This window comes from Vicugna pacos, chromosome 8 (genome assembly GCF_048564905.1).
Source record: "Vicugna pacos chromosome 8, VicPac4, whole genome shotgun sequence".
Taxonomy (NCBI): Eukaryota; Metazoa; Chordata; class Mammalia; order Artiodactyla; family Camelidae; genus Vicugna; species Vicugna pacos.
Genome location: NC_132994.1, coordinates 53,342,879 through 53,356,644, shown reverse-complemented (window position 1 = coordinate 53,356,644; position 13,766 = coordinate 53,342,879). Strand labels below are relative to the sequence as shown.

General features: G+C 39.8%; 1 pseudogene; it reads right to left on the bottom strand.

The window, feature by feature from the left end:
* Nucleotides 1–774: 774 nt before the first annotated feature.
* On the bottom strand, nt 775–2,948 carry LOC102541931 (spindlin-1 pseudogene; annotated as a pseudogene).
* Between the last annotated feature and the right edge of the window lie 10,818 nt (nt 2,949–13,766).

Here is a 13,766-nt window from a genome sequence, read left to right as displayed (position 1 = left end):
CAAAAAGATTTCAGATGTTCTTTGTCCAAACACTCTTCGTGGGGAAAAATCAGGGAGAAAAAGCCTTCTGACCATAATCATAGTCTCAGTAACAATAGGAATAAAAATAAAAGCGTCCTAGAGAACTGGTTAGAAAGCAACAACTTGCATTCTTAAACTTACACTTCTTACATAAAAGCACTATATTCTCCTAGGAACTTACCACATACACCCAAGCCACTGGTATACTGTTTCCTTTTACATCGTGTACTAAAATCCAGATTACTGATTTATACAAATAATAGACCAAAAGCACTGTCCAAAACACACCTACATTACACTGTGTGGACCAGGTACCTGGGCTTTGCTAAAAAAAAAAAAAAAAAAACCCAAAAACAGTATTTATGATAAAAATGTAAACAAAAAAATTTATAAACTGAGAATCAGAGGCAGTCTTTCACCCAGATTTCTAACTCGTAAAAGTCTAACATAGGTCATTAATGGTTCAGAAGTGATTCATGTTTGAACTTCCAGACTGAAGTGATGCTCTACACTTCTGACTTTCAAAGCAAATGGAATGTCCTGGTGTGCTTTCTGTGTTCAAATTTAGTTTTAAATAAACAGCAGTGATATAGTCAGTATGATTGACTTGGGTCAAGCTTTCCTGTTGAACTGGAGACAATTACTTAACCCCCGTTTCAGGCCACAAAGAAAGGATTGCAGATGAAGAATGTGTGTGTGTGTGTGTATAATATATATATATAAAATAAATGTAAATCCACAGATAAACACAAATAGGTAGATATAGATATGTTTATCTCCAAAAAGGCAATAACAAAAATACCAAACTATGCTTGCATTGTGGCGGCAGAATAAGAGAATGTTAAAAATGAAGGGGAAAACTGATAAAATCTATTACAGTTTTAAACAACTATGATAATAGCTTAATTTTTTTTAACCAAACTTGCCTGTAACTCCCCTCCAAACAGACAGACTTCTTTTAATAGGAAGGAGTTCCTTACACAAAATGCTTTTGTATTCACATAAATCTATACTATTCAGAACAAAACCAGTTCTGTTGGCAGAGACTGTGGATTCGCAGGGACATTTAAGCTCTCATGAAAATGGAAAGCAATCAAGTCTTTATGTCTACAAATTACACATTTAACAGTCTTAGAAATTTGGCAAAGTTCGTGATGACATCTAGGATTTCACCAAATCGTAGACATAAATATGGAAATCATTATCAAACTTGATGAAACAGACAGACAGTCTGGCCTCTACTTGGTGGATGATCGTGCCAATTCTTTTAGAGCCATCTTCTTTAGCATATTCCACCTGTTTGCCTATCAGGCTCTCCATGGTTTTTCCTTGTTCCCCTTCTGCTGGAGGTGAATCAGTATAATCAGACATAATGTGAAGGTTGCCTTCTTTATAATCATCTAAGAGCTGGTACATATACAAGACAGGATCTTTCTCATAGGTGATGTAAAACCACGTGCTCATTATAGGGACGCGTGCTAGGACCATTCCGCTCCACTCGTCTTTAGAGCCATCCTCGCTGTCAAACACGTGCTTCACTGCTTTGCCAATTATCATGTCGGCTAGGTGTGAATCACTGATTTGAGATGTTGCAATTCTATCAGGGAGGACTTCAAGCGCAAAAATTCTTTCATCTTTATTAAGTTCCAGCCCATAAACACAGTCAAACCCATCGTATTTGACAAGATACAAAGAAGGATTTACAGGCACCTGATCCAGAATGGTTCCTTTCCACTGGGTGACAAGGCCGTTCCCCTCTTTCCACCCATGCCGAATCCTGCAGCCTATCATGCTCCGCCGGGGCCGGGAAACAGGTGTGCTGGGCCCCGCACCGCTCCGATGTTTTTTGTGGGACGTCTTCTTCTTCATCATGCTTACAGATACACCGGCGTGGCCTGCATCAGCTCTGGACGGCTGGCCAGGTGTCTTCCTGAATAGAGTCGTCATTCATCTGTATTTTGGTGGGCAGCAGAACCGCTGGAAGAGGGTGGAAAGGTCAGTATTCTCCAATTTGAAACTTTTTACGGAATTTCAGTGTTCTTATTAATCCAGCATTCAAGTGCCTCTTCTACAAGTTCAGCGAAAACTCGAAGCCATCAGGTCTCTGCGGGGCTGCGGAGGCCAACGTCCGCAGCCCCGCGGGCCCCGCCTTCCAGCGTCGCGCTCCAGGCGGGCGACCCGGTCGGAAGGCGCCGCCCCGCCCCCGCTCGGCCCCAAGGCCGCCGCCCGCGCGGTCGCCCCGCTCCGGGCCCCGCCCCCGGCCGCACGGCGCACGCGCGCTGCGCCGGCCCATTGCGCCGGCCCCGGCTGCTTGGACCCCGCAATCTTTATCATCGTTTAAAAATCTTAATTATTAAAAGGGCATGCTTGGTTTTCTCTTCACCCTGTAAGAGGTCAGGTATACAGAGTTCTTATATTTGAAGCTCTTATGATTAAGGACTACTGTACAGATAAGGATCATGGGACAAATGAGCCCGAACTCCGAGTGACAGGAAACAAGAGAGGGTGGGGAGCGGGGAGCGGGGAGCGGGGAGCGGGGAGCGGGGAGCGGGGAGCGGGGAGCGGGGAGCGGGGAGCGGGGAGGCCTTCCTCTGGCCTTGGCATCAGCCGGCACTAGGCCGGGGCTCACAGACAGGCTTTCGTGCTGCGCACGTAATTCACCCACCCACGCTTCTCAGTGGTTAGAGAATGAAGTCACTTGCTTTGTCCTCCGCAAACATTTACAAACAAAACTTTTTCGCAGACCCTTACTTACGGTCGTTGGGGAGGTGATAGACCTGTGCTTGAAGATGTCTCCAGCACCGTCAAAACTTCCTTCTGACTCCGTTCGACCTTCTCTGTGCCATATATGTAGGGGCTGTAAACTCCAGTATGATAGATACCCCAATCTGAGAAAAAAAAAAGAATGAGCAGGAAAACTGAGATCGCGATGTGTCTCAGTGACTTTCTATTTGGCTGTGGGCGGCAGAGAAGTGGGAGTTTTTCAGTTGTTCTGTAACGGCTCTCGATGAGCATGAGTCAGTGATAAGACTCAAGGATCTCTCCAGAAACTTGTTCTGAGACTTCTCTTTTTAAAAAAAAATTAATTATTTTTAATGGAGTCCTGGGGGATTGAACCCAGGATCTCGAGCGTGCTAAGCACACGCCTTACCAAGACCTCTTGATGATAAAGAAGCCAAAGTAAAATGCTCCTTTTTCAATCAGAGTCCATAATTTTAGGGAAGAAGACGATTACTTGGAGGTAGTTTATAGTAACGATATTTATAGTTGACTCACCTTTAGGGAAATCCCATGCCTTTGAAGCTACTCCATGAAAAAAACTAAAATGATTTCATAAGTTTGGGAAACCAACCCTTCCCTTCCTTATGGAGCGTCATTGACATCTGAAGGGTGTTCTGAGAACTTCTACAGCAAAGAACCCTGGAAAGACTTCAGGCTAAACAAACAAACAAACAAGTGTCTAATGGTGAGTGTTTCAGTTGTCTGCTGTGTGAGTGCATATTATAATCATTCCCTTCTAGCTCCTCTACAAAATCTTTAGTAAAACTTTGAGGTGAAGAGAGTGAGTTCATGTTTTGGGTGAATGTGAAGAGTTGTTGGGGGTATGGTAAAAGGAAAGGCTGGCTTTGGGGGATGGCTGACCTATGGGTTCCATGGACAAGGCAGAGTGGGGTAAATCGGGGTGCTATGGTAATTCAGAGGAGGGACTTGCAAGGCAGGTTTGACTAAATCAGAGAAGGCTTCCTAGATGTGATGTTTAAATTGAAACTGGCTGATGAATGGGAGTGATCCATGTGTTCCAGTTATCATTGCTGTGTAACAAATTACCTCTTAAAAACTTAAAGCCTTAACCATTTCGTTTTGCTCACAGTTGGAAGGGTCAGGAAACTGGGAATTGGATGAGTCTCACCTGGAGTCTCTCCTATGTTTGCAGTCATCTGAGGGCTAGTGCATTGGCTTTCCAGAGCTGTTGTAAAAAAGAGTCACAAACGGAGGTTCTTTAAAACAACAGAGATGTTATTTCTTGAGATCTGGAAACTAGAAGTCCACAATCATGGTGGTCAAGATGTTGGCAGGGCCATGCTCTCTCTGAAGACTCTTAAGGGAGGATCATCCTGGCTTTTTCCTAGCTTCTGGTGGTTGCCAGCAATCCTTGCCTTATAGATGGAGCCCGTCCATCTCTGCTTCGTTGCTACATCGTGTTCTCCCTGTCTGTCTCTTCACAGGGTTGTCTTCTTGTGTGTGTCACTGTGTCCAAATTTCCTTCTTCTAGTAAGGACACCAGTCACTAGATTAAGGACCACTTTAGTCTTAAATGACTTCATCTTAACTTGGTTGTGTCTCCAAAGACCATATTTCCAAATAAGGTCGTATTCACAAGTTCCAGAGGTTAGGACTCGACATGCCTTTTGGGGGGACACAGATCAACTAGAATAGTTAGTCAGAGCTGAATATCTAAGATGTCTCACTCACATGACTGGCTGTTGAGGCTGATTGTCAGCTAGGAGCTCAGCTGGGCTATTGATCAGAGTGCCTAAGTGTGGTGATCTGAGAGAAATTGAACTTCTTATGTGGTGGTTGATACCCCCAGCCTCAACTCCTTCCTTCTGCAAACATCCTGAGGACTAGGAGGTCATTGCCTTTTCTAGCCTTGCCTCAGAAATCATAGAGCATCACTCTTGTCTTACTTTATTGGTTTCAGCAGTGACAAGCCTGCCCAGATTCAAGGAGAGGGGACATGGTCCACATCTCCCAATAGAAGGAGTGTCAGAAAATTTGCAGGTTTGTTTGACAGTTGCCACACCAAGGAGAAGGGAATAGTGATGGAGCTGGTGCTGGTGAGAACCAAAATGGAAGGTCTAGGAAGACGCCAGATCTAGAGCACTTTGCAATTCATGTGCAGTTGTTTCCAAATGGTTGCTCAAAGGCTAACTAGTATGAGACCTTAAAGAGAGTACACAGAAAATGAGATGTACATGCAATTTTCTGTAAAGATATGATTAAACTCAGGAAAAATAACTCCTCCTCCTCTTCTCTCCTTATTCTCTCCCTCTCTCCCTCCCACTTTTTCTTTTACTTCCCCAAGCATATAGTAGAAACATTGACATTTATTTTATAATACAGAATCAAGTTGAGGCACTACATATGTGTCTAGCCATGATCTTTACTTATAATACAAGTAAATAATGTCTTAATTCACAAATTAATAAATTGATATTCTCTAATATATATTGTAGTACCAAACAAATGTGCATATTTTAGAGTTAGGGCAATCTAATCACAGGCTAGTTGTGTTGCTTCAGTTTAAAATGTTTTAATTCACAAATTAATAAATTGATACTCTCTAATATATATTGTAGTACCAAACAAATGTGCATATTTTAGATTTAGGGCAATCTAATCACAGGCTAGTTGTGTTGCTTCAGTTTAAATAACAAAACTATATTGAAAAAAATCAACGAAGGCAAGACATCAAATATTAAAGGTAATAATTTGAGAGTGATGGCATTTTGATTTTTTAGTTCCTTCTTTACACTTTTCTATAGTTTCTAAAATCACCTCAGTAGACACATACCACTTTTAGAACATAATCAACTATTAAAATGTAATGACTCTGTTGCTTAAATTTTTGCTTCAGAGTCAGAGACAATGTATTATTTTTCAAAAGCTAGTCAGCTCCACCTTTGTAGGGAGAAACAGCCACAGACAGTATGTAGATATATGAGCCTGGTTCTGTTTCAATACAATTTGTTTCTTGCCTTGTAATTTTAATATCGTGTAATTCGCATGTGCCATGAAACGTCCTTTTGATTTTTTTTCAACTACTTAAAAATGCAAAATTCGTTCTTGTGTCATGAACTATACAAAAACAGGTGGTAGGCCACCTCTGGCCCATGGGCTGTTGTCTGTTGACTCCTGCTCTAAGACCATTTGTTGAAAAATGTTAAGGGATGTGGAGAAGCTCTGTGTCATCATTTCATTCATACCTTTACAGAATTACTTTGGAGACTGTATAGAGAGCAAGTGTAGTGCAGGGGGCTGTGAACGTCAATGGAGAGGCATGTGAGGATGCTGGAGCAGCGGTCCAGCAGGATGGTGAGCTGGATGAGGGTGGCTGTGAGATGTCTGGACATCTGCCTCTGTGCATAAGAAAACTAATGAGAATTCAGATGCTGTGGTGTTCCAGGCCCTGCACTGGGACCTTCCGTAATCTCCTCTCGATTTGAAGCCAAGTGCAAATCTCCACTTTCCATTAAACGTTCCTATTTCCAGCTCTAAAAGCGATGCCTGAAATTCTTGCCATTCTAGTCCCCCATTTTAGTCACGGCTTTGTCCCCAGAAAGCTCTTGTTACCTGGGAGATTCTCAAAGATTGAAGGAACCAAATATTGTAGTTTTTAATTTGTCTGATAATTTGCCTGTAGTATTTGAAAATAGAAAGCCTGGACTAGAAGCAAGGAGTGATGCATTTTGAGTGGGTGAAGTCAGGGAAGGCTAGAGCACAGTGTCCTTCCTTGAGGAAACTAGGGTGTGGGTGGGACCAAGGAGAGGCAGTTCACATTAACTGTTACGTGTCCCTGTACATTGAAGTCCTAACCACCTCAGAATGTGACTGTATTTGGGGATAGATGCCCCCCACCCATTTTCCCTTTGGCTGGGTGATAATTGGCCTTATTTATTTGATGGAGGTACTGGGGATTGAGCCCAGGGCCTTGTGCATGCTGGGCATGGCACTCTGCCACTGAGCTATACATCCCCTCGCCCTCACCCCGGAGACAGGGTCTTTAAAGAGGTAATTCGGTTAAAATTAGTTCATTCAGGGCCCTACTCCAGTGACTGCTGTCTTTGTAAGAAAAGGGGATTAGGACACAGGCAAACACAAAGGGAAAACCACATGAAGACTCAGGAAGGTCCTTCTACAAGCCACGCAGAGAGGCCTCAGAAGAGACCTTGACCTTGGACTTCGGGCCTTCGGAAATGTGAGGAAAATAATTATCTGTTGTTTAAGTCATCCAGTGTGTGGCATTTTGTTACGGTGGCTGTAACAAACAGAAACACTCACCAAAGGCAGGAGCGGAAGTGTTGCTTATTTTGCAGAGATTCTTTGGGCCAGTGTTGATTACGACTGTAATTTTGCTGAATGCTGTTAGGGCTAGGACATTGTAACATCTTTTATGACTTTAAGATACATTTTCTTTAACTCTGTGCCTGTAGGAGGCACATGAAAGCTGGAGGGCCCGTTGAGGAGGCACCGTGGAGTGCTGGACTCAAAAAGTATCCTGAACACGTTCACGCTAAGAGACTCCAAGTCCCCATTTGTCAGGCTCAGCAAAATGGCTGGAATGACACTGCTGTTCTATGTCAAAAGAAGGGTATGTCTTAGCTTCGTTTCACCGTTAAAGCTGATTCTAGGATTCATTTACACTATCCTTCTATTCTGCACTTTTAAGTCTGTGGCTTTTCTAAGTAAAATATGAAAAATCCTTTGCAATTTAAGTTCTGTTGAAAATTACAGCTACAGCAAGCTCACCTCCTCCAAATCTTTTTTCTCTCTCAGAGTCCTCTCATAGGATTAAAAAAATTTTTTTTCTTTTTATCAAAACCTATGACTGTTGGGGAGGGAAATAGCTCAGTGATAGAGTGTGCTTAGCATGCGCAAAGTTCTGGGTTCAATTTCCAGTACTTCCATTAAAAAAATGAAACAAAACAAAACAAGAAACTCGGGAAAAACAAAAACCAAAAAACATGTCACTGCGACGTGAGATTATCATATTAAATGAGGTGAGGCAGACAGAGAAAGACAAATATCATATGGTATCACTTATATGGAGCCTAAAAGAAATGATACAAATGAACTTATTCATAAACTGGAAATAGACTCAGACATAGAAAACAAATTACAGTTACCAAAAGGGATCAGGGTGGAGGGAGGGATAAATTAGGAGTTTGGGATTAACATATGCACACTACTATTTATGAGATAGATAAACAACAAGGACCTGCTGTAGAGCACAGGAAACTATATTCAATATCTTGTAATAACCCATAATGGAAAAGAAGCTGAAAAAGAAAAAAATATATATATGTATATGTATAACAGAATCACTTTGTTCTACACCTAAAACTAACACAGCATTGTAAATCAACAATACTTCAAAAAAAAAAATCCTCCAAATAACAACAACAAAAAAACCCCACATATGACTGTGCAGCTAAGTGGTTCAGTTCCCTACTCGCTCCTGGGGCTGCATGGAGGTAGAAAAAGGAATCTGAAATAAGGGAAAGGACAGCCTCAGAGCCTGGGTGGATTATTCGCCTTTACCTCTGTGTCCCAGCTCCGTCCTCTGCCCCTGCATGTCTTATGTTGCTCCCTGAGAGTTGACCTCAATGGACCACATCACTTAAACTCTTAACCCTCTGCTTTCTGGTTGGCTGGTCAATGCCAGGCACTAGCAGGGAGGGAGGGATGGAAGCACCGAGAGAGGTCTGGATATTTGTCCCCTAATCCCCCAGCTTCTGCATGCTTTGCTATAGTTCTGGAAGTTTCTCTGCCTGCAGCTAGAGCTCCAGTTGGTTGGTTCCAGGAAGAGCATTTTCTCCCTTTTTCTCTTCAGACCTAGGAGTAGTATCAGCTCTGATCTCTTCAGTTGCTAGTCCCTGGGTAATTCCCCATTCCTTATTATTTTCTTCAACTCTACCTGGCCCTCTGCAAACAGTCTTTCCATTAAACTGTTCTCAGTTAAATGTTTGAGAATGCTATTGCTAGGACCCTGACTGATACAGACTCATGGCTCAGAGGACATTTGTTTTCTTATATTAGATATTTAAAGCAGTATCATGTATTCTGGCAAACTTCACTGTCCTTTTTCCTTCTGCATACCTTATTGAGAGGGAATATAGCCTAGGTCTCCCTCACTGATCTCTAGGTGAACGCTTGTTCCTTTTAAATAATTCATTCATATAAGCCATTATGTCATTCATGCATAAATCATTCATACATATTTAATTCATGCTTATAAATTCATGTATATGCATTCTTGTGGTTTTCACCAGGTGCATGTCAGCCAGGCTGGGAAAGAATGGGGATGAAGTTACTTGTGTGAGTAGTAACAGTTGTGTATATAGCCAGTGGTGTGCTGGTAAATGTTTAAAAACCAGCCTCTTGGTGGGGGAAGCCCTGATTTGTAGCATTTGCCATTTTCTGTGGTGTAAATATTTCCACCGTGGCCGATTTCAAACTACCAGCGTGACATCATTGAACATAAACTGGGAAGAGATGCTACCTAACATCAGCTCTTGCATCAGCTGGTACAAGGCGGCCCCAGCATCCCACTGTTTAAATCCAGCTGTAGTCAGACTGGGATGAATACATTTATACTACAGCGGGAATTTAATTGTTTAAAACATTGTGGTAAAGCAATTTGTTGGGAAAGTCATTGTGAGTCAAGATGGGGTTATTAATTAGCAGGTGAACACAAATAAGAAGCACAGGTGTGTTTGTGTTCTTGGTGGAAGGTGCCACTGCTGTTCGATCATTCCAGGTTTCAAACGCAAATTGAAGGCAGCCTCGTGATTCCAGGATCCTGGTACAGTGTCACGGTCTCTAAACTGCTGAATGTGCTGGCTTTTTGCTGCAAATCAAACTTCAGTTATTGCTGGAGGGTTTACTTTTCCCCTTTCTCAGATCAGTTTTATGTCTGATTAGCAACGTGAGGTGGGAGGGTGAAAAATTAACTGAAAATGATAGAACAACCCACATGGTTTCATTTGACGTTCTCTGAATATACACCTGAAATGTGACCAAAATTATGTAATCAGATTTTGGAATCCAGAACCCAGGATACAGCCCTTAAGGCTTAAAAGAACAAACTTTGGAGCGAATACATAGATATAGTAAATAGCAAATATTAAAGCCATAATACTTACAAGTCCCTAACACGGCCCATAATGAAAATATAAATAGGTTCCAAAAGTGTTCGGAAAAATTCTAGGATGAAAGGAGTAACAGAAGTTATTATGGAAAACTGGTTATATTTCAAGTTAATACCAAACTTCTTGAAGTGAAAGACGTGCCAGTCGTGATCTCCTGCATGTTCTATATCATAAAAAGAAACTGTCAAAAATCCAATGATGGAACATTGGGAATTCATTCCAGTATTTTTAAACTTGTGTGTAAATTCAGTTTCTGCAATTACATACTGTTGTAGAGTCTTTGTTAGAAGTCGGTGGTGTTCTGAGGGTGGGGCGCTAGGAACAGTCTGCCCTCTGTGCGGCAGTACGGCAGTGCATTGTCTGTAGGGAATTTAAAAACAGTAATTAACGTGGCTATGGGTTAGTCTGCTTTTTATCATCACCATGTGCTAGTAATTCTAAACAATGGCAGTGATGAAATGCTCCTTGAAAAAGATCTGTTGTTGGTTTAAGTTCCAATTTTTATGGTTAGTACTGAATTTTAATAGTATATACATATCTCTAACTTTGTATGTATTTATTACTTGTCCTTTAAGAAACATTGTATTCTACATAGAAGTCAATGTGGAGAATTCTCAACTATCTTGTTGGCTCCAGCACATGCGGATTTAGCTACAAATGCCTGTGTCTAGAATAAGTTCGCAATGGTTTGGAATTGTTCTAGCCTGCTTCTGACGGAGTTTGTGTCTCCAATTTCTGGGGTACTGTGTACTCCTTCATTTAAGCAGTAGATTTGATATAAATAATGATAATAGAGAGATTATAAAGAGGAAGAAACAGAACTTGAGTTCTCTCAATTCTTCGTTTTTTCTCGTTTTGTTTTTAATTTGTGTTTAAATTAGAAACAGCAAAACAGTGCCAGCTACGCAGTGTAATATTTTTGTTTGGTTACTACAAGTTTAATTCCTGTAGGAAATATTTTTCTGAATTTGACTAATACTTTAAAAATAGAATTTTATTCCTTTAAATTGTTAATTTTCTCAAAACTGAAAGAAAAAAAGAAAAGAAAACATTACATTAATGGTAGGATTTAGAAGTAAAGTAAATTTTAACTTTTGTGGCTGTTTCAGCTTTATTAAAATCACTCATTAATTTTATTGGCAAGATATACAGAATTCAGTAAAAGAAAATGGTAACTGCATTTACTTTCTGTCCATTATTATTTATTTCATTTCATATTTGTATTAAAAGTAATTTTACCTCCAAAGAGGAAGAAAGTGAAAAATGCTGTGTCTGGTGTGTTAAATACACTAAGGTATGTACACGAAGTAAATATGAATCTTGTATAAGTTATAGAATCATCCCCTATTATGCTTGCCTATGTTATTGTAATTGTAATGTTTTATACATTCTTTTAAAGAAAATCATCCATAGAGGGAGTGTCTAGCTCAGTGGTTGATCTCATGCTTAGCACAGATGAGCTTCTGGGTTCAATCCCCAGTAACTCCATTAAAATAAATAAGCAAATAAATAATTTAATTCCCTCCCCCCAAAACAAAGCAAAAAATTAAACAAAAATAAAATATGTATATTAAAAAAAAGAAAATCATCCGTAATAAGCCTTAAGATCCTACTCTAACCAGAAATTACACAACATTGTAAATCAACTATACTTCAATCAATCAATCAATCAATCAATAGATCCTACTCTAAAGGATGCCAGGTATAACAGACCCCAGTGACGCAGACATAGAGACAATATCTGTCCCCAGGAGCCTGCAGGAGAGGAGCCCCGAGCACATTCAGTTCTGCTCCCTCACACAGTGGTCACCATGGGCTTAGAGGCTGAATGTCCCTGGAGGACTGTGAACTTAAAACTCTGTGCTCAGAGGCTAAGAGAAAAAGAAGCAGATGAAAATGTCCATTTAGGCCATTTTGCACAGTCATGTACACAAACAATCATAGTTTGGTAAAAGAGCATCTTTTCCTCCTTTGACAGCACTGTCACCCCATGTGACCTCTGTCCATCTGTAATTCCCAAATGAGTGATATGAGGAGTCAGAATGTCTCATCACCAAAACTACTGATCAAACCTCCAGTCTGTTGCTTCCTGCAAAATATCACACCTGAAGAAGGAGTTGATCCTTGGAATCTCTTACTAGAAATCAGTAAAATGAAACTGCTGCTACTATCATATTTAAATATATATTGTGTGTATATATGTGTGTGTGTGTGTGTGTATGTGTGTATGACACACACACACACACAATGGAATACTACTCGGCCATAAAAAAGAATGAAAATTTTGCCTTTTGCAGCAACATGGATGGACTTGGAGGGCATTAAGCTAAGTGAAATAAGTCAGATAGAGAAAGACAAATACTGTATAATATCACTTGTATGTGCAATATAAAAAATACAAAATATTAGTGAATAAAATAAAAAAGAAGCAGACTCACAGATATAGAGAACAAACCAGTGGTTACCAGAGGGGAGAGAGAAGAAGGGAGGGACAATATAGGGATGGGGGGAAAAGTGTTATTATGGGATTATATGAAATTGTATGTGAAACTTTTAAAAATTGTAAAGCACTATAGAATTTAAAGAATTTTTCATTCAATTAAAAAAAACATTTTTCATAACAAAAAAGTGCACATTCAGAAAAGTTTACAATCAGGACTTTGTTTAAATTTTTAATTTGTCCTTTCTTTTGAAGAACATTTGTTCCTAGGACAGTGTGTCGAATCCCTAGTACCAGTTGAGGCAGGTTAGTTCCTTGAGTTCCTAATTTAATGTGCTTTAACTTAATCACATGGAATCAATATTCTTTCTTTCTTTTTTCAACATTTTTTATTGATTTATAATCATTTTACAATGTTGTGTCAAATTCCAGTGTAAAGCACAATTTTTCAGTCATGCATGGACATATACACACTCATTGTCACATTTTTTTCTCTGTGAGCTACCGTAACATTTTTTGTATATTTCCCTGTGCTATACAGTGTAATCTTGTTTATCTATTCTACAATTTTGAAATCCCAGTCTATCCCTTCCCACCCTCCACCCCCCTGGCAACCACAAGTCTGTATTCTCTGTCTATGAGTCTATTTCTGTCTTGTATTTACGCTTTGTTTTTGTTTGTTTGTTTGGTTTTTGTTTTTGTTTTTGTTTTTTAGATTCCACATGTGAGCGATCTCATATGGTATTTTTCTTTTTCTTTCTGGCTTACTTCACTTAGAATGACATTCTCCAGGAGTATCCATGTTGCTGCAAATGGCGTTATGTTGTTGGTTTTTATGGCTGAGTAGTATTCCATTGTATAAATATACCACATCTTCTTTATATTCTTTCTTTCTAAAAATTTAATCTATCAGAGGCTGGCAACCTCTTTTGAATGATGGAGCGTATGAAAAAAATAACTCCTTGATGTGTCAGATTATTTTTAAAAACAGAGAGACAGAAACATTTCCCATAAGCTTCAGAGAACATAATCTCCATTTCTCTAGTTTCTTTCTTAAGCAGTCTCTGAAGGTAAATTTAGAAGTTCAGGACTAAACTAAGTAATTTTTTTTTTAATTTAAAAATTATTTATTTTTTGGTGTATTTTTTTTTTTTAGTTTTCTTTTGTTGTTGTTTTTCTTTTTCTTTTGTACTAAGTAATCTTTTTTTTTAAAGTACACTATAAAAGGAAGTATTCAAAGTCAAACCACTCAACCTCAAGTATATCAGTCATATTGATCTGAACAAATATGTCTTTCTGGTTCCAAGTTAGTTCCTTTGTGTCTTTTATGGCTACTGATGATAATGGGCTGGACATGGCTCAGGTTTGGGACA